We start from the raw sequence: 19,781 nt of genomic DNA, 5'->3' as shown, positions 1-19,781 counted from the left end.
TCTGTTACAAGGTGTGGTGGGATTAAAAGATTAGAATTTCTTGTCATAAACCAAGTTCTAAATTTTACAGGTTTTGAAAGAGAAGACTACTATTTAATGTTTCTTACAGAGGGAGATGCCTTTATATACGAAACCCAGCAAGGTTCTAAGTTATTAGTGTAATATAAATTAGAGGAGAAGACAGGGAAGGCAATAAAGGAAATATTAAGACTTCAGGTTCAGAATAAATAAAATCTAAATAGTACTCAAAATAATCCCATTTAGAAACAAGTTAAAATAATGTTAAAATTTAAACTTCCATTGTGGAGGTCTGACATTACCTCCTTAGTCTGACATAAAAATGCATTGACCTTGTTACAAGGCAATAGAGACTGTTAGAAACTCTAGCTTTTCTATGATCAAGAATCCAAGTTGAAAACAAAAACAAAAATAAACTGCAAGAGGATTAGGACATATGAGTGAATGTCTGCAGTCCAGGGAATTACTAAGTAATCATGAACCCCTGTAGCTCAGTAGTTCCAATAAACTCCTGGGTGTTGCCATTTTGAATTATGCCATGTGGTTGAATTAAGATGGCGACAAGGTCACATGGGTCACCACCATTTTGAAAATGTTGCTGTCCAAGATGGCAACCAAGCCATGTGACTGCCCCCATATTGATGATGTCATCAACCAAGCCGGAGACCAAGTCACATGGTTGCTTCCCTCTTGGTGAGGTCAGCAGCCATGATGGTGACCAGGCCACATAGCCACTTAGTGAGCTCAGCTCCATGATAAAATAAGCCCACAACCCACCAGGATACAAACCCAGTTGGATTCACATATGTTACAGATTAAATGTGGACAGCAACCCTTTTACTTTTAGAAAGCACCCAGTTAAGACAGATACAAAGGCCCTAAATAGGAAAGCAAAGCAAAGGAATCTATGATCTCGAAACAAGGATGGGAGACCATGTCTCTCACCAGCCAGCAACTGTGAATTCTAAGCAATGTCCTCCGGATCTCTTTATTCCTAGATACAGGCTGTTGCTGGAACAGAAACTCATAAAGGCAGCAGAAAAAATGAGGAGCTACATGCAGCATGTAAATCACTGGGTTTTTGCTCTGAGAGCATGTCTTGCCAGAGCATGGCCTGATGACTTTCCATGTACACTGAAATTTAAAATGCTTAGATCTATTGCATCCGCCTTGAAACCACATGGTCTGAGCACTGCTTGGTACCCCTCTGTCCATTTTCCTTTTCCTCCCAAAAGCCTGAGAAAAAGTTCAGGAAAAAAAAAGGCTTTTAAAATCTTGGCAAGTGGCTTGCAGCCTCGAATGCCCTGAGGCAAGATAGCCAGATAGAGAAAAGTACATCTGCCCAATTCAGGGGCGGGTCATGCTGTTTCCTGAGATAAGAAAAACTGGGGTGAAGGAACAGGGAGTTCCTCTAGGAAGGAGTAGAGTTCTGCTCTGGAACTATCAAATTTCGATCCAATTGAGTTCCTGCGGGGAAGATCTCAAGTAGGGAAGGTGTTACCTGAGTAGGAAAATTAAGAGATTCGGAATTGGAGAGCTCATGGGGCAATTATCAGTAAGTATTCTGGATGAGATCACTTGGGAGAAGGTAAGTGGAGAATAGAAACCCCACAGCAGAATCCTTAGGTCTCCAACATCAGGTCAAGGAGAGGATGTGTCAATCTGAGTAGCAAACAGAGAGAGATTTTCCAAACAAAATTTATTTGAAAGTGAATGTTGTAAGGGAAATATTATGTGTGACTATCCAAGGAGGCAACAGAAAGCAGGGATTTTAAAGGTAAAATGAAAAGAGATAGGTAAGTTATTTTGAAACAGTTATCCTGACTACAAAAGCCATAACAAGGGCGGCATCAATCCAGTTAGACTGGCAGTTGTTGCGCAGAGGCTGCAGAAGTCTTTGTTGAGTAAGGTTGTGGTGGCCTTTGTGTGAGGTCGCAGTTCTGGAAGTTGTTTCTGATATTTCTTGTTATCAGCTATGGGATAACCTCCTGCCTTTTCTTATTTATAGTATTTTTGCTAAAGTTTGCTTCAAAGGACTCCATTTTAATTCCAACAACTTTCACAAAGTTATGAAAACAGAGCAAAAGAAAGTAACAGACATGGAGTAAATGGAGGGAGAGAGTATAATTAGAAGCATACAAGACCACTGCCCCAAGAGGCTGAGAGATGCCTGTTGGCTTGGCAACATGAAGTCAGTGCAGCCTTGACAACAGGAGTTCCCAAGGGTGTTGACAGTGGAAGAGTAACTGGAACGCTGCATGCTCCTGAGAGCTTCTGTTAGACATGCAGTGAGAAGTCTCAGATTCCCCCACTGTAGACGCCTAGGTACGCTGGAAGGGAAGTGTTCTCTCAAGCTTAGATTCAGAGAAGATCTAGTAAAAAGACAAAAGGCAATCCCCACGGACCCAGAAGTGGAGAGCGGAGAGCCAGCATCGTCTAGGCATCAAAAGCAAATTGGAAGCAGTTTTATTGAGAAAGCCAAGTACCTCAGGCGACTTGTGCTCAGAATGGAGCATGCTCCTGGTGTAGGAAATATCAGTCTGAGAAATGAGCCGGCACGTGCTGGATACCAGTGATAATTCTGGGGCACCTATCAAATGCAAGTGCAAGTATACCCTGCTGAGTGGTCTGGAAGGCAGGTCACATGGAAGCCCTGAGCACGTGGGGAGGAAATCTCCGCAAGGCACACACTGGGAAGCTATGAGAGCAACAAGGAAAAAGAATCCACTGAGCTCTGGGTACCGGAGATAGGATTATAACCAAATGGAAACTAAAATAGGGAAGTGAAAACGGATTAGTTATTCTAATAAATTAATAAATGTGTTTGCTATTACTAATATTTTCATTATGACTATTAATGGTTTTTTCAGGTAATTTATTTTCTCTTTTTGGTGGCTTTTAAGAATGTCTTAAGGGGGGTTGGGAGTATGGTGAAGTGCATGCTGGGTGGTAGTGCCTAAACTCCAAGCTGAGCCATCTGCTTTCAGAGTCTGAAATTGAACTCTGACACTTATTTCCTCACTGTGAAAATGCAGTGTCATAAAAAGGACAGATGTCTGGACAGATGTATTTTCAGAAGTCTTTGTTGTGTAATGTTGTGGTGGCCTGAGAGAAAATAATTGCAGAATTCAATGCCATAACTCAAAATCTCAGGACTACTTTAGGGAAACATTTCAGAAAATCAGAGACCAACAGCCAAAGTCAGGTGAAAAGAGGGAGTTTTAATTTCACAGGACTGACATAAAAATCATTCCTTAAAAAGAGTCAGACCCCTTGTTCAAGTTTTGGGGTTTTTATACTCATATGTGAGGAATGCAAGCAAAAGGTACATAGCATATACATGGTAATTAAGGTAACAGAGGGCCACAAAGGTCACAGGAATGCTAAAGCCTTGGAAAACAAAGACTTTTATCCTGGATAACCACAGAGGGTGGGGGGCGGGAGAATATTCCTGTTCACCTCCCCCATTTCTATCTCCAGGCTTTTCCTGCACCGAAGGTCTTAATTATCATCGCATCGCAAAAGCTTTCAGCATCTGCTGTACCCTTCTATTTCCATTATAGAACTTGGCCCGAGAATCAATATATTAACTAATTGTAGGTTGTAAAAATACTAAGATTAACTGGACATGGTGGTGCACGCCTCTGATCTCAGCTCTTGGGAAATTGAGACAGGAGGATTGAGTTTGAGGTGAGGTTGGGTTACATTGTAAGACTCTGTCTCAGTGGTGGGGGGCAGGGGTGGGAGAGGGAGAGGGCAAGGAAGAAGTTAGGAAGGGAAGGAGGGTTAAAAAGAAGGTGAAGGAAGAGAAGGACCAGAAAAGGGAGGAGGGAAAAGAGGAGGAGCCAGGCCTGCTGGTAACACCAGCTACTTAGCAGGCTGGCGGAAGAGGATCACAAGTTCTAGCCAGCCTGGGATACGGAATGAGTTCAAAGCCAGCCTGAGCAACCTACTGGGGCCTTACATCAAAATAAGATGCAAATAGAGGGCTGTACTGTAATGATACAGCACTCGTATGAGGCCCTAGATTCAATACGCAGTATCCAAAACACAGAGGGAGGAAGAAGTAAGTCAAGGACCAGGAGGGAGGAGTTAGAATAAGATTTAGAATTTCTTGCATGTGTTAAAATGAGATATTTATGTGTATGTAAACATTTCTGTAGGAAATTAAGAAGAAAAATTTTCACAGAACCAAGGTGTGCTCCTTTGCATTAATGTAAAAGGTATGTATGTTTCCATTTTTCGAATGACTCAAAAGTAGAGCTGAGGGTGTAGTTCATCTGCATGACACTTGCCTAGCATGTACAAGGCCCTAGATTCAGACTACAGCACCACACAAAGCTGTGACAAAAATTAAATAAAAACAAGAAAAAAGCCCCAAAAATTTACATAAGAAGAAATCCCAGGTATGTAAAAAATGAAAAACTTTTTTACTTAATGTAGCAGATCTCCATCACTATAACAAATGCCTCAATCAACTTATAAAGATAAAAGGTTGTATCTGTTCCATTTTAGAGATCCCAATCCATGCAGCACAAGTTGGTTCATATGTATTGGCCCTCTAGTAAGTCTGCGCATCCTGGCAGGAGCACATGGTGGAGGAAAACCCTTTACCTCATGGTCAAGAAGCAGAAAGAACAAACCTCAACAACAGCAAAAACCCAGATAGAAGAGACCAGAGTCCCACACCCCCTTTGAGGGTGTGCCCCCAAATGACCTGTGCACCGCCTGCCAGGCCCCACGTCTCCCAGCAGCACCACCCCAGGGAACTTCAACTGTAGCACATGCACTTTGGGCGGGCATTCCTGATCCAATTATCATATCAGTACAGAACAATATTTTGAGTTTCCGTGCCTGTAGCGATTTTAGTAAACAACAGATGCACAATAAGCTATGCACGCCTGTACGATTTCATGAAAGTGCATAATTAAGATAGCAGATGCCTATCACCTGCAGAAACATCTCTACGACTAGAATTCCTTCTCTTGCTGTGTTCTTGTCCCCCAAGTACCCAGACCAACACTGACCTACGGTTTCTATAGATTAGTTTACATTTCCTAAAATTTACATAAAAGAAATCATACAGAATGTACTTAATTGGGGCCTAACTTTTTTCACTGAGTAATTATGTGGAAATTCACTCATGTTGATGCATTTATTGACAGCTTGTTTCTTTTCGTTGCTGAATGGTATTCCATTGTGTGGCTATGCAAAAATCAATGTTTTCAATTAACTTTCAGTCATCTGAGAAACGTTTCTGATGTTATGTTTTGAAGAAAATGCAACATTTGTGCACTATTGTGCAGTCCTCACAGGGGCAGATGGAACAAAGCTTTTTGATCAGTTATAAGTCATCCATGGAATATTAGGTTGTATGTGGTTTTGAATGGGGTGTGTGTGTGTGTGTGTGTGTGTGTGTGTGTGTGACTGTGTGTGTGTATGTTCTCAAAGATTTTCAGGAAAAGTGTTTTACTCTTAGAATGATAATCAGAGTAATATACAGAACTGTCCCTAGTTCCACCTCTGTTTAAACTCATTTTTACTTACTACATAACAATAAATATCTCTTTCAAGAATACCTCATTTTGCTCTCTCTAAAAGTTGCAGCTAAGATAACGAGCAGTTTAGTTGAAGTAATAATATATTGGCTCTGCTTAGGGAACAAGTTCAGAGAATTTGTCCCTGTGGTAAAACATGCACAGCATGCATAGAGGCATCAAGTTGTTAAGCTAACTGGCATTTTACACACTTGAGCTCATTACCAGTCTCATTAACTCTGTGATTGTTAATAACACTGCTGTTTATATGAACTTAGTCTATAGATTCCCATCAAACATTGCAAAACTCAGTGGATAATGTGTCTAGAATATGTGTGCCTGAATAATTTTCCTTAGCAGGGAACATTCTTTGATATTTGATGCATATAAATTACCGTCATGCCTAGCTGATATTTTTATTTATATTTTGATTCTTAGGGGAAAGTCTAGCAGAATGTTTTGGTTTCTTCAACCAAAAATAAGAAAAATAATGTTTCCCAAAAGAATACGAAATTGAAGGTAAGTATATGAAAGGTAAGTATATTAGTTAATTCTCCTGCTGCTGTGATAAAATACCATGACAAAAGCAACATAAAGGAGAAAGTTTTGTTTTGGCTTACAGTTTGACTGTACAGTTCAACATGGGGGGTAGTCATGGCAACAGGGGTGTGAGGTCACTGCCACATTGCATCTGCAGAAAGAAAGCAGGAAGAGATGAAAGCTTGTGTCCAGGTCCCCTTCTTCCTTTTCTGCAGTCCAGGACCTCAGTCCAGGGAATCGTGCCACCCATAGTTAAGGGTCTTCTCACTTTAATAACCTAGACTAGATAATCCCTAGCAGGCATTCCCTAGAGGCTTGTCTTTTAGGTGATTAGGGATCCTGTCAAGTTGACAGCACTAATAATAATTATTTGATCAATAAAGGCATAAAATCTTAAATGGCAAACTAGCTTTTATTAAAAAATATATATGGCTCAGCAGTTAAGAACATGGGCTATTCTTCCAGAAGACCCAGTTTCAAATCCCAGCACCCACCCACATGGCAGCTAACAACTGCCCGTAACTCCAGTTCCAGGGGATCCAATAGCCTCTTCTGTCCTCCGTGGGCATTGTACAAACAGGTGCACTTACCTACATTCAGGCAATACACATAAAAAAATAAATAAAATATTAAAAAATATATGTGAATATAAATGCATATAGAGTGAAAACCACTGGTGGGATTTTCTAGATGTTTGCTTTTATAAAGATAATTTCAAAATACGCTAATAAAATCTTTGAACCAGGAGACTTATTTTATAATAAAAGCTATTAAGAACTTAATTCTGAGCAGAATGGTTTGTAAAAATTTTAAAGGATAAGAAGACAGAAGTTTCTCCACTTTAATTATTGGGAACAAATCATGGCTCCCCTGAAAGCATATCTATTGCTTTGGCAATATGGCTCACTCCATTTTGCACAATGATTTTATCATTGGTCAGAGTTACTAGCCTGTGTCAACTGTGTTTCCTTATAGCTGCAAAGGGTTTTAACAAACCTTACCAATCAAGGATAGAGAGATGGTTCAATGGTTAAGAGTACTTAATGCCCTGGCAGAAGACCCAGGTTTTTTCCCAGCACCCACAAGGTGGCTAGCAACTGTCCATAACTCTAGCATCAGAGGGCACTGCATGACACAGATGCACTTACATACATACAGGCAATATACTCATACATATAAAATAAAAGTAATAAATAATAAAATATCAATCATTATATACGGTCAGTATAAAAGCAGTGAGAACTATTATAACATCTTTTTCTATATTATCCAACAGTGTACAAAAGCATGCTAATTACCTGTCGTTTAATGGGCCCATCTGATAGCAAAAATCTAATATTTAACAGAGCATTTTGTTGGAGATGGAAACTCCTATATACCATTAGTGAAAATTTTTTGTTTAGGGGGATTGTTTGTTTTCAGTACTGGGGATGAGATTTTGATATGTCAAAGGTGAAAGCTTTAATATCATGGATAAACTTTAAAATGATACCCAAAAAGTTTCAGGAGATAATGATGACAACAAATCTCCCAATACCTCAAAGTAGGAATTAATTTAATCATAGTCATTATGGGACCCAAACCAAAGCTCTTAATAAAGCCAGTTTGTTGACACATGTCACCTACTGATACTCTCGCCTTTAAAAGGCAATCAGTGATTATGAACTTAAGGGACAGAGATTTTGTTTCTTAGTCTATTAATGTTTCTTTTTAAACTATTTTTTGAGAACTTCAAACATGAGTACACTGTATTTACATCATTTTTACTCCTCTCTTTCTCCCTCCTCCTGACCCATACCCCTTTCAAATTCATGACCTGTTCCATAATTATACATACATACATACACACACACACACACACACACACACACACACACCTCACTGAGTTAAATTAGCATTGTCCATATATACAAGTGTTCATGTGCTTAGGGCTGAACACAGGTAGGATTAGGAACCTATCAGGGGGCATAGCCATAGAGAAAATTGATTCTCCCTCCCTCAGCAGCCATTGGCTGCCTATAGCTCTTCGTCTAGGGATGGGGCCTTGTGAAATCTGGCATCCATGTTGGCATGCTGACTGCTGTGGTCATTGTGCAGGCAACCATATTGTTGCGATTTCATGGGTGCAGTGTCCCTGGGATGTCTAGATGACACTGTCTCACAATAGTCTTCCAGGTTCCCCAGCTTTTACAGTGTTCCTGCCCCTTCTTCCATGATTTTCCCTTAGACACATGGGTAATCAGAGGTTCAATGCCACATTACAGAGATGTGTGAATAGCAGCCTGACTTTCAGTATCCATTTAAACCAAGAGAGGGACCCAAACTGTTCTGAGAACTTGTTCCTTTAGGTTTCTTCTGGAACTGTGTTCTTGAACAAAGGCCCTGCTCTTAGTTATTGAAACAGTATACACAGCATGAAAAGGGGAAGGAAAAGTGTGAGGATTTTCCCTGTCTAACCCCTACTGACCTAGAACTGCACACACAATCACAAACAGATGTTATTAAGTTAATCCCACCTGCTGTTACAACACAAAAGGAATAATACTTTGCTTTCGTTGAATATTCAATGCTTTCAGCACTTCGTATTTACAACACACACACACATTATTCTGGGTCAAGGGTAAGGAAGGGTCATGAGTGATTAGGGCTATATGTTTAGGCTGCAAGAAGAACTCAAGGCCTAGTAAGCTTGCTTACGTATAAACAAGCTGATGTAGTATTAAATGACCTCAAAATGTAAGATTAACTTTTTGGTTATAAGGTTAGGTAAAAGTCACTCCCACAATTCCCCTGTTTTATGAAAGAAGCATGTCCATATTTATAACAAAAGGCATTCTCAGACAAGTCATCTGCATAGGGGTTGTGTTGTAGATGTACCAGTTGGGGCTGGGCACCCACAGTCACTTATTTTCTGCATTTTGACCAGTTGTGGATCTCTGAAACAGCCTGTGTCTTCTGTAAAAAGAAGCTTCTTTGATGAGGAGTGAAAGCCACACTTATCTATGGGTATAAGGCTAAGTATTTCAAATGCAATTGGAAGCTATATTGGTTTAGGAAAATGGCCCTAGTCAGCTCTCCTCTAGGCTCTATTGACCTCACCAGTCATGGGTATTTGGCTAAATTTACAGCATCAGGCAAGAATTTGCTCTGATTGAGCAAGCCTTAAGTCCAATTAGATAGTTGTTGGTTAACCTCAAGATATAAGTGCCACTATCGCACAATCTTGCAGGCTGATTGCAGTTGTTCACAGGTTTTACAGCTGGGTTGGTCTATTGACTACTTTTTTCCCTTGCCAGTATCCAGTGCTATGATAGCTGGCCCTGAAGCTTCCAGGTCAGTACCAGCTCGATTATTCAAGTCCTATGTCCAAAGTATATAGTGTCTTCAGAAATAGGGTCCTACCTTCAAGTTCTAGAAGGCAACCAAGAGCAATGACAATAACCTACATTGTTTTCCCAGTCTCTTGGGCCCCATGACCAACAAGTGGAACCATCTTCAGCTTTTCAGCTTTGACAATGTACTTGCTGAGTGTCCACAGTCTGTCAACAGAGGGCAGCAGCTGACCATGATTCTGTTTACTTAACCTCCTTGGTACGATGAACTTAGAATAGACAAAATGCATTCTTCTGTGTTTTCGTTTGTTTGTTTCCTATCACCAAGAACGGGAGGAAAGTGGCGAGAAAGCTAGGATTTTTTTCCATGTTAAAAAACACTCCAAAGAGCACACAGAAGCAGTCTTCACAAACTGGAAGTGGTAATGAGCCCCATGAGCAACAAATTAGCTACTTTTTCCACTTTCATTTGTCAATGTTACCAAATCACTTTATTGGAAAAAAATAAATCAGTAGCAGTTGCCTTAGGCCATGGCATTATAGTCTCTGTACCTGGATAGATATAGTAGATTGATCCTGAGATTTCTCTCTTCACTTGAAAAAAATAATAATATCTTTAAAAAGGTATCTAGAAAAACCAACATATGTGAATGTTACTAGACATTTAGTGATTATATAAGTCTTGAGAGTCGTAATTGAGCTGGCCTCAGTTTCTAATGCCTCCATTACCCCAAAGGACTCTCTTTATCTGGGTGGTCCTAGATTACAGGCCTGCAACCAGTCTCTGTGTCACAATCAGGGAGAACATGCCTGAAAACAAGTCCCGTGGTGACTGAAGTTCATTCCCAGTACATCTAATTCCTTCTACTTTTCTATAAATAATAGTGTAATGATAGCCATTTATAACTTCAGGGTATCTGACTGTTCTACTGTATAAAGGTTAAAAGCATGAACTCAGGAGTAAGATTAGTCTTCATTCAAGCCAAGATTCCCCATTCAGAGTTTTGCAACCTGAAGCAAGTGATAAAACCATTCTGAACCTCAGTTTTCTCATCTGTGAAATAGTGGCAGTTATATTACAAGCAGTTGTAAAGTTTAAATGGGCACTTAATAGCATTTGGGGTTTATTATTAGCTATATCTCAGGAAATGCTGCTTAATTACCAGCTGGCCAGAGGATTCTGGGATGGATAGGTTCTCAGGGATTCAGGTCATTAGGCAGTAAGAAAGAGCAGGAAATTAAGTGTATGGCAGGTGTGTGGCGGGGGTACATGTTGAAGGGAGCCAAGATGAGGCTGAACTCTGCCTTTCCTTATGACTACAGCCTTTTTATTTTTATCAGAGCAAGAAATATTCATTTCACATTTTCTCTGGCATGAAAAGGATACACACTGAGTGAAGAATCTAGATAGTCTAGTCTCCTCAACCAAGAAATTAAAGAGGACCACTTTATCCTTCATTCATTGGCAAGCAAATATCATTCCTCTGTGCTATCCACGAGAAACATGAACAGCATGAAGGCCAACAGAGAGCCCACCCAGACAGGCAGTGCAAAGATGCTGGTAGTGGATCAGAGTTGACAAACCAACGTGAAGCAGCTGTGATGCACCAAGCTCCATGTTCAGGATGATGAACAGACTGGCATGGCCTCTGCCCTCATGGAAAGGCTACTTCTAGGTAGCAGGTTCCTGGCACCAATCTGTGAATATACTAGAATAGGAGCATATGGCAGCATTTAGATTCCTCAGAATCCGAGGACAGATTCCCACCCCTGAGGTAATGAGGCAGACACTCTAGGATACAGGGATACAGGAAACTGCACTTCCAATGTATCCTCTGGTGGTTCTGAGAAATATCACCAGTGTTTTTCAGCAGGTGAACTTCTGACCAACTTTCTCATCACACTCAGCCTCTTTAAGAGTGTAGCATGAATAGTTCCAGTGCTCTCTGGGGCTTGAGAACCAATACACTATACTCTTCTGACACTCACCCTTTTCTATGAAATAATATGTGTATGGAAGTGCATTATAAATCACAAAGCATGATACAAAGTCTGTTAAATGTAGTTCTTAGATTTTTTTCCAACAAACTGTGAAAATGCAGTTTATAAATCCACCCATGTACCTTGTAAGGGCACTTAACCAACATCAGGCTGCATATGCAGCTATGGCCACCTAAGTTTCTCTCACCTACAGATGTTCTAGCTCCCTTAGTTTGTGTAAGTAATGAAATCACGTGCATCCCCAAGCCACATGTAACTGCAGCTGAGGTCACTGTGGAATAGAAAGAGGCATTCCTTAGAGCTGAGTAGGTCTCCAACAAAGTCTTTATTGCTCGTCTTATAGAGCAGAAGATTCTGGCAGGTAGCATTCCTAGAACAGTGCTGTTACTTTCCTTCTGCTGTTGGCTGGTGAAACGGACCTTCCATGCCCGAGCAGTCACCACACTAGGGCACCTTCCCCCTCCAAAAGTCATAAGGATTTATATTCTGCTATGGCACTAGAAGAACCCCATATCTTTCCAAACATGTTTATTAGAGAGACTCTGTGTGATCACAGTAATATGATTCTCGATCCCTTAAATGTTTTGTTTTCCCAACAAATCATGAAATCTAAATACAACATGCAAGGTTCAGGTAGAGGTAGAAACTGGGTAGTTGGACAGAGAGATGATTAGAGAGTATGCTAAGCTCCCATTTGAGATATGATGAATGACAGGTGTCTTTGAAACATCCAGATGACGGAGATACACATGACTAGAAATAAACAATACAGAGGTCAGAAGGTTAAGGAGAGTAAATAAGCAACCCTAGCCTGTTCGGTAACTGAAATCATTCTCAACAACACATTTAAGATGATGTAGACAGGGGCTGGAGAGATGGCTCAGCAGTTAAGAACACTGGTTGTTCTTGCAGAAGACCCAGGTTCGAATCCCAGCACCCACATGGCAGCTAACAACTGTCTGTAACTCCAGTTCCAGGGGATCCGACAGCCTCTTCTGTCCTCCACAGGCACTGCACGACATGGGTGCACTTACCTACATGCAGGCAATACATGCATGAAATAAAAATAATAAAAAAAGATGATGTAGACACAGCAGGCTTCAGTTGGAGGTGTCTGGGAGTTTGTACAAGAAGAAAACAAAAAGAAAAGATCATTGGCTTATAGAGTAACATGGCAAGCAAGATGAAAAAGAGGGCAATGAGTCTGCCTCAAAGGGAGGATCCAAGAAAGGAGCAGAGAGCTGACAAGGCCAAAAGGAGATAGAAGTTTCTAAGAAGATTAATCAGCATCCAACAGAGAGCGGCAATAGGGTGGGAACAGAAGAGAGACTACCGTGTTCCTAATCAGCATGCCATTGATGGCATGCCACAGAACACAGACCAGAAGGACAAGGAAACGCTTTCCTTCCTGGCTTTGCCAAGCATACTTACCTGTCTTTACTCTCTTCACATTTGACTGAATTATTTTCATCACTGACTATCAGTAATATATATGGGCACAAGTCAAAGTCAGCTGGGCACGTTCTCATCCTTCTCCCCAGCCTTCCACGCATCTTCCTTACTTATGTCCTTCCTAATGCCCAAGGGGATGCTAGCCTTATTTTTTTCAGGGTTTGTAGTAGACCTCTAACATATAGTGGACATTCAAGAAAAATTTGTTCAATGAATATGATTGGAAGGAATTTGAGAAGTGGGTGGAAAGTCTCATTTCTTAGAAATACACTGACCTCAGTTGCAGTTACATGTGGCTTGGGGATGCATTCTGAAAAATGCAACACTAAACGATTTCATTACTTACACAAACTAAGGTGGCTAGAATGTCTGTAGGTGATAGAAACTTATGTGGCCGCAGTTGTATATGCAGACGGGGTAACTGTGCCCCATCTGTAGTATGTGAAGAGGCATAGGTAGTATGGGAATCAGACATGCTGAGGACTGAATCCACTGTGTCACATTTAATACTTGCAAACTCCTAGTGATGGTTGGAAAAGCTGAATTGAATGGAAGTAAAGATGCGACTATAGGGCTCTACTTCTAGAATGGGCACTAAATGGTAACAGCATTATTATGAGTATTAGTGAGACAGATGAGAAGAACCCAAGACTTCCCTAAGGGCATTTGGCCACAGGTCAAGCACTCTTAAATACAGACAACAGATCTTTATTGCAAGCACAGCTTAATGCTTACTTTTTCTAATAAGCTAAGCTGTTGGGGGCCAGGCTGATTTGATCCTTAGAGCAATAGCTATCAGAGGCATTCCTTATGCCCAACTGTCTTGAGTGGGGAGCTGTCTACAGAGCAGCCCCGCTTTTGGCAACTGGCAGACTGTCCTCATGGCATCCTGGCTGCTTTGAAGACATCACAGATGCTAGGAAGACACCGACCCAGCTTCAGGGAATACTGCAAGCGCTGGCTGCTGCTGAAGCCCCCTGTTCCAGGATCCCTCACTCCCATTGTGACCACTTCAGCAGTTTGCACTGGCTTTGGAAGACTCCACTCCCAGCAGGACCAGCCTGTAAACTCTAGAGAAGCCTGCTCATGCTAAAGCTATTCTCACTCAGGACTAGAGGAGAGAGCAACTTCTTACTGACCCGAGAGGAAACAAAACACAACTGTGAATAGTACAAAGTGAGGCTTGTGATTGGTTCACAAGTGAAGCTGGCCACTGTGTCTATGTAGGACTTGTGACGGGTGGAACTGGGAGCTGTGCTTAGGCAGGACTGCAATCAGTAGAACTGAAATCCATGCACAGGCATGCCATGTACCCTTCTGGCTATGTAAGTAGGTTGTTTTCCCCTTATTTTCTGGTTAGTCTGGAAGGCTTGTCTCCTGTGTACTACCCCTTGGTGCCGCAACATTAGGCCCAGTAACAGCATCTTCCAAATGCTCTCTTAGCCTTCTTATGGTCTTTATGAAGCGAGGCAGGTTGTATAGAAGACAGATGAAACTTTGAGACTTCCACATTTGGTGATGGGGCAGCAGCCGTGGCACTGGCAGTGAGGAGGGAGCTGGAGCATTCCAGGGAGTCACCAAGAGCTAAGGACCGCCCCCCCCCCCCCATAGCCCAGGCTCCAAGTGGCAACACCAGAAGCAGCTGAGAAACTTCTGAGAGCTAAAGGGTTCTAATACCCAAAGCTTGGAGCTGTAACCCTGGTGGTTTAAGAGCTCCAGAGAGGGACTGAGGGTGGAAACATCAAGGAGCTACCACCATAAAGGAACAGCAGAAGAGGAGGAGAGGCTCAGAAAAGCAAAAGTGGGGGCTACAAAGTGATCTCTACAAGAGTTTAAGAGAGCCACCAAGGGCTTGAGGAGCCAAGGGCCCTGATACCTAAAGGTCGGGAGCTGCAACTACCTGCTGGCTATTGGCACTCTAAATCCAGAGCAGTAAGCCTTGATTACCTGGAGCAGTGATAAACCTCTGGCTTTGAAGGCTTGGAACCGTAAGCATCCAGGTCTCAAGACTTAGAGCTGTAGGCTTCTGGATTTGGAAGCCCAGCCTGTGAGAACTCAGGGCCTTCAGCACCGAGGGCAGAAGTCCTATCCAGCTCTTTGTCACATTAGCTATTGGTCACTCACCCTGTAGGTTGCTCATTCAAGTCAGATAACTACAGTTCAATGCAGAAAACTACATTGACTTGACAAAATACATACATATCTCTCCTTTTCATCTAGAGCTAATTACGTATTTGAATTCGCACTGACTTAGAGGGTATAACCTTCTATAGAAGGTCCACTCAATCTCATTTTTCAGATTGGTGAACAGCATGCATTATAAAGTGAAGAATCCCTATAAATTGCAAACAAGTTTTGCACATAAAATCTTATATTCCTATGTAAGTCACAGAAATGTTGAGGCTCTTATCCTGAGGGAGTGCTGTCACTTCCCATGCTTCTTTGCAAATTAAAAATATGACTGCTTACAAAGCCTGGGGCAGGGTGGCACACATCTGTAATCCCACCACTCAGAAGGTGGATGCAGGAAATTTAAGGTCATCTTCCATCACTTAGCAAGTTGTAGGCCAGCCTGGGCTCATCACACCAAAAAAAAAAAAAAAAAAAAAAAAAAAAAAAAAAGCCCAACCAACCAACGAAACGAAAACAAAACAAAACAAAAAAGGAATTAGTATGGGAATAGGAAGTGAGGGACAAGCGGGGAGGGGACAGAACTGGGGACACATGCTTTACTGAGGCATCTAGAAAATGTATTTATGGCAAAGCATTTAAAAGATGGGGCGAAAACCGGCTGCATTTCTTCCTCAACTCTCCAGCGCCAGTCAGGCACTTACGTATTCCATCTGCCCCCACGTGAGCGCCTGTCACCCTTGTCCCAGGCTCCAGGGCACACAGGAGGGGACCCGGCAAGAAGGCGGCACTGCACTTCCTACGACCAGCAGTTCTGGACCTCCGCTAGGTTCAGCTTCCCTCACCGGATGGGCGGAGCGGGAGGGAGCGGGCGGATCCCAGACTCCGATGGCAGCTGCAGTCCTCGGAAGGGACAGAGTAGGGCGGAGCAGCTCCTAAATCTACCCCCATCCCGCCCACGGGGCGGTGCGAATCCCAGGCTCCGCCCCTAAGCCTTGGCCCCTGGAGTCTGGTCCTCTGAAGGGGGCCGGTAGGTCCCCGCCTCTTGGCCTCAGCAGCTGGTTGGGCCCTGGAAGTGGGGCGGTCCTAGGCCCCGCCCCTCTGGCCCCCAGGGATGGGCGGGGCGGGGCCAGACCCCGCCCCTCGACCGCAGTCCCTCCTTCTGGCTCTCGGGGATGGGCGGGGCGAGCCCCAGGCTCCGCCCCTCGATCTCTGGGGCTGGTTCTGGCCCAGCAGAGGGCGGGTGCGGGCGGGTTACGCCCTGCTCCGCGGTGGTGTCCGGCCCAGGGCCTTGGGGGAGGAGCCCTGAGGCGGCGGCCGGAGACCTCCGAGACCGCTTGGCTCCCTGCTGGCAGAGCCTCACGGTGCGGCGGCGGTGAGTACCACGCGGGCTGTGCTGGGGCGCCTGGTCCCGCCGTCCGAGCAGGCCTTTTCCGAGGGGCTCTCTCCTGGGGTGACCGCTACAGCCGCTCCCCAGCCTGCGTGCGAGGCTCTCCGCGCGTCCCGGCCTTCGTGGCTGCGAGACACCCGGGAGCCGCGGCCAAGGCTGTGCGGGCCGCGCCAGCCAGTCCGCCAGGCCGGGCCCGCGGGATGGAGAAGTCAGCAAATGTTGCTGGCAGACCCGGGATTGACCACGAGGGGCGAAGGGCGGAGACCCCTCAGTGCAAGGCTTGGGCGGGGACCCCATAGTGATCGGTTCAGACCGGCGAGACCCGGCTGTCCGCGCAGGCCGGGTCAGCACGCCAGAATGGCACATCTCCGGGCAGCGCACTTGACGGTCCTCAGCCACAGCCTCTGGGCATAAGTTGCCAAACTTTTGGACTCAGAACCTCTTTGCCTTTAAGGAACCTTATGGGTAATACTTACTGACTTTTGTCGTGTATAAACAACACTTGAGACGTTTAGTGTATTTAGTAATTTTAAATTAATAGACCAGTTCTGTTTAACGTAACATGGAAAAAAAAAAAACTATTTTCTCAATCAAAATCATGAGTAGCATTGTTTTACATTTCTGCAAATCTGCTTAGTAGAGCACGGGTGGATTCTTATACATGTTTCTGCATTCAGTTTGTACATGTCTGTCACATAGCTTCTGGAGACTTCCACAGTGAACTCCTGAAAGTGTGAGGGTGAAAAGGCACACAACACCTTCTTGCTTCTGTGGAAGTGGTTTTGACCTTGCAGATAGATGTCTGGACGTTCCCTGCACCACGCTTCAGAACCACTGGGGCAGGGAGTGCTTGGGAGGCATAGTTCACTCGGCCTGCTGCCTTATTTGTGATCCTTTCGCTAAGTGGGAACACAGTCCACTCAGTTCCGTGGACTGTATTATAACCTCTGATAGGACCATTCTTGACCTCACTTTGGAAACCAAGTACTAGGTCCCCACACTTGATGATAACTCTCCGGCCTCTGCAAACTCAGCAAGATTCACATGTGGCTTTGGTTGTTTCTGTGCCTGCTGAGCTGACCCGCAGAAGCATCAGGATTGCAGCATTGATCCATAAACAGGACCTATGACTTCAGAGAAGTGCTTTTGCAGAGACCATGTGAAATATGTAGGGGTTGGTGTAAGATTAGCAAATAGTTGTGAGGTTTCCAGAATACCAGAATGGCATGCTTTTTTGCCTCCTTTCCCCATGTGCATTTTTGTTTGTAGTTGCTAGCCTTGGGTTTACTGGAATATGCTTCCCAGTCTTTGACCTTTCACTTTCAGAGACTCCACTTAGTGACCCTTCCTCAGCCCCTGCTAGAAAGCAGTCGTCTAGCGTTTTGGTGTGTGGTAGATGGGATCCCTCACTAGATTCTTTCCTTGGCTTCATGCTCTGTCTACACAAGTTTGAAATAAATTATATAAATGTAGGTTATGCACATCAAACACATTTCTCAGCCCTCTACCTAAGTGCCTCTCATGGCTTGATGGAGCAGCTTAGACACTGAAGGTGGTGCTACTGCAACGGCACAGGTGGGAGAGGGGGTCAGGATCTACTGCACTGTGCACAAGCTGGAGAGGTCGAGATCTGGTCAGAATGTACTGCACTGTGTGTGGGAGGTGTCAGGATCTGAACTCTCTTCATTTCTAAGACTCCATTTTGATAATGGAGCATCCCTCTTTCATCCCTTAAGTAGATATTTGTGGACCACCTCTTTCTTGTTTTCAGCTCTGTACTAGATGCTGGGAAATTAGTGTCAAAGATGCAGGCTCTGTCTGGAGTTTACAGTCAGGAACATAGGTAACTACTTGTCAATTGGGATAATTCACTGTCAGAGTGTGCACATGAAATATAGTCCTGTGTGAAGAGCAGTGGCATCTAACCAACAGTAAAGTTTTCCTAAAAGCATGTGCTAAGGGAAACCAGAGTCCTATAAGGTGAAGATCATGATTAAAGGCAGCACTAATTGCCATGTGCTTGGTGAAGACCATCCTTTGCCCATTTCCTTCATTCTGACTTATAGGGAAGAAGAAATTTCTGTGAGGCAGCTAGAATCTGTGTAAGAAAATTCCCTCCAACCTGAGGTCAGTCCTTAAACTGGCCTTGTAGAGGACTTGGTTTCTCAGAACCTTAGTGTCTCTGGCTTTACAGTAAGAGATTGGGCCATTGATAGTAGGTGTCCTGACAACCTGTGGTTAACTGCAGGTGATTTTTGTTAGCATGTGTGCACATCTCTTCCCAACTCCATGTTCAGCAGTATCACTTTTTTTTTTTTTTAGCTTGAAATAAGTCATAGTGATACTATTTACCATGGAAATCATCCAGTGCTCCAAATCCAGGCTCTTTCTGCCTGGGGAGAAAGTCTCTGAACATTTATGAGCACACTGCTGCTCTTGTCAGAGCCAAGGTGCTTTTGGTTTGTTTGGCTGCTTTTCTGGTTTTGTTTGTTTGTTTTGTTTTGTTTTGTTTTTTTAAAGCAAAAAACCAGACTCTGTAACCTGAACAAAGATACTAGATATGGATTGTGTGATTCAGGTCTTCCAAATTTTCTGATAGAGGAAAAAAAAGCTTTAAAATATCCTAGAATATGGGTCAGCAAACTTTTTGTGTAAAGGAGCAGATATGAAAAATTGTAAACTTTGTAGACTATGTGGCCTCTCCCTGAAAGCATTCATAAGCCATACATAAGCAAAGAAGCATGGCTGTGTTCAAATGAAACTATTTACAAAAACAGGTACTGGGCCATGCTTTGGAATCCCCTGTACTGGAACATAAAGAAAAAACCATGTTTTAACGATAGTTTCATAGAAAAGAGATTCTCAGGAATCCTGGCTCCTGAATCTCCAAGGTAGGTATGTCTGGAAGTAGAACTGTAGAGGACTTGAAATCAATCACAGAGTAAACCAAGAGAGGCAGGCCAAAGAAGGGCCACGTGTGTTTGGATGCTGAGTGGGACTCTCTATACCCAGTGCTCTGAAGCCATCATAGATTTATGCTGTGACCCACATTCTAATACAGTATATGGTTTTTGAGTATTCTTAGGCAAAAACACAGTAGCAACTCTGGGAGCTATCCTAACTTTAGGAGTGTTTAAAGGAGGTGTTTAAAAAGAAGGGAAAATTGCCGGGCATGGTGGCGCACGCCTTTAATCCCAGCACTCGGGAGGTGGAGGCAGGCGGATATCTGTGAGTTCAAGGCCAGCCTGGTCTACATAGTGAGTTCCAGGACAGCTGGGGCTACAGGGAGACCCTGTCTCAAAAAAGACAAATAAATTAATTAATTTAATTAAATTAAATAATAATAGAAACAGATACATGTTCATTACTTCTTTGAAGTTG

At 43.3% G+C, this 19,781-nt stretch overlaps 1 protein-coding gene and 1 long non-coding RNA gene across 2 annotated transcripts in view; one reads left to right on the top strand and one right to left on the bottom strand.

Moving 5' to 3' along the window:
- LOC103748449 overlaps positions 1-15,906 on the bottom strand; it is a 51,839-nt gene extending 35,933 nt beyond the window's left edge. Inside the window, exon 1 of the long non-coding RNA XR_607910.1 lies at positions 15,715-15,906. This is a non-coding gene — a long non-coding RNA (uncharacterized LOC103748449). The remainder of the gene's footprint in view (positions 1-15,714) is intronic.
- Positions 15,907-16,235: 329 nt separating this feature from the next.
- Positions 16,236-19,781, top strand: part of Aco1 (aconitase 1) — a 57,756-nt gene continuing 54,210 nt past the window's right edge. Inside the window, exon 1 of the mRNA XM_008851092.2 lies at positions 16,236-16,385. The gene's annotated coding sequence lies outside the window, so the exon portion shown is untranslated. The remainder of the gene's footprint in view (positions 16,386-19,781) is intronic.

Source organism: Nannospalax galili, unplaced genomic scaffold (genome assembly GCF_000622305.1).
Source record: "Nannospalax galili isolate Female #2095 unplaced genomic scaffold, S.galili_v1.0 scaffold1245, whole genome shotgun sequence".
Classification (NCBI taxonomy): domain Eukaryota; kingdom Metazoa; phylum Chordata; class Mammalia; order Rodentia; family Spalacidae; genus Nannospalax; species Nannospalax galili.
This window is presented reverse-complemented; position numbering and strand designations above follow the sequence as displayed.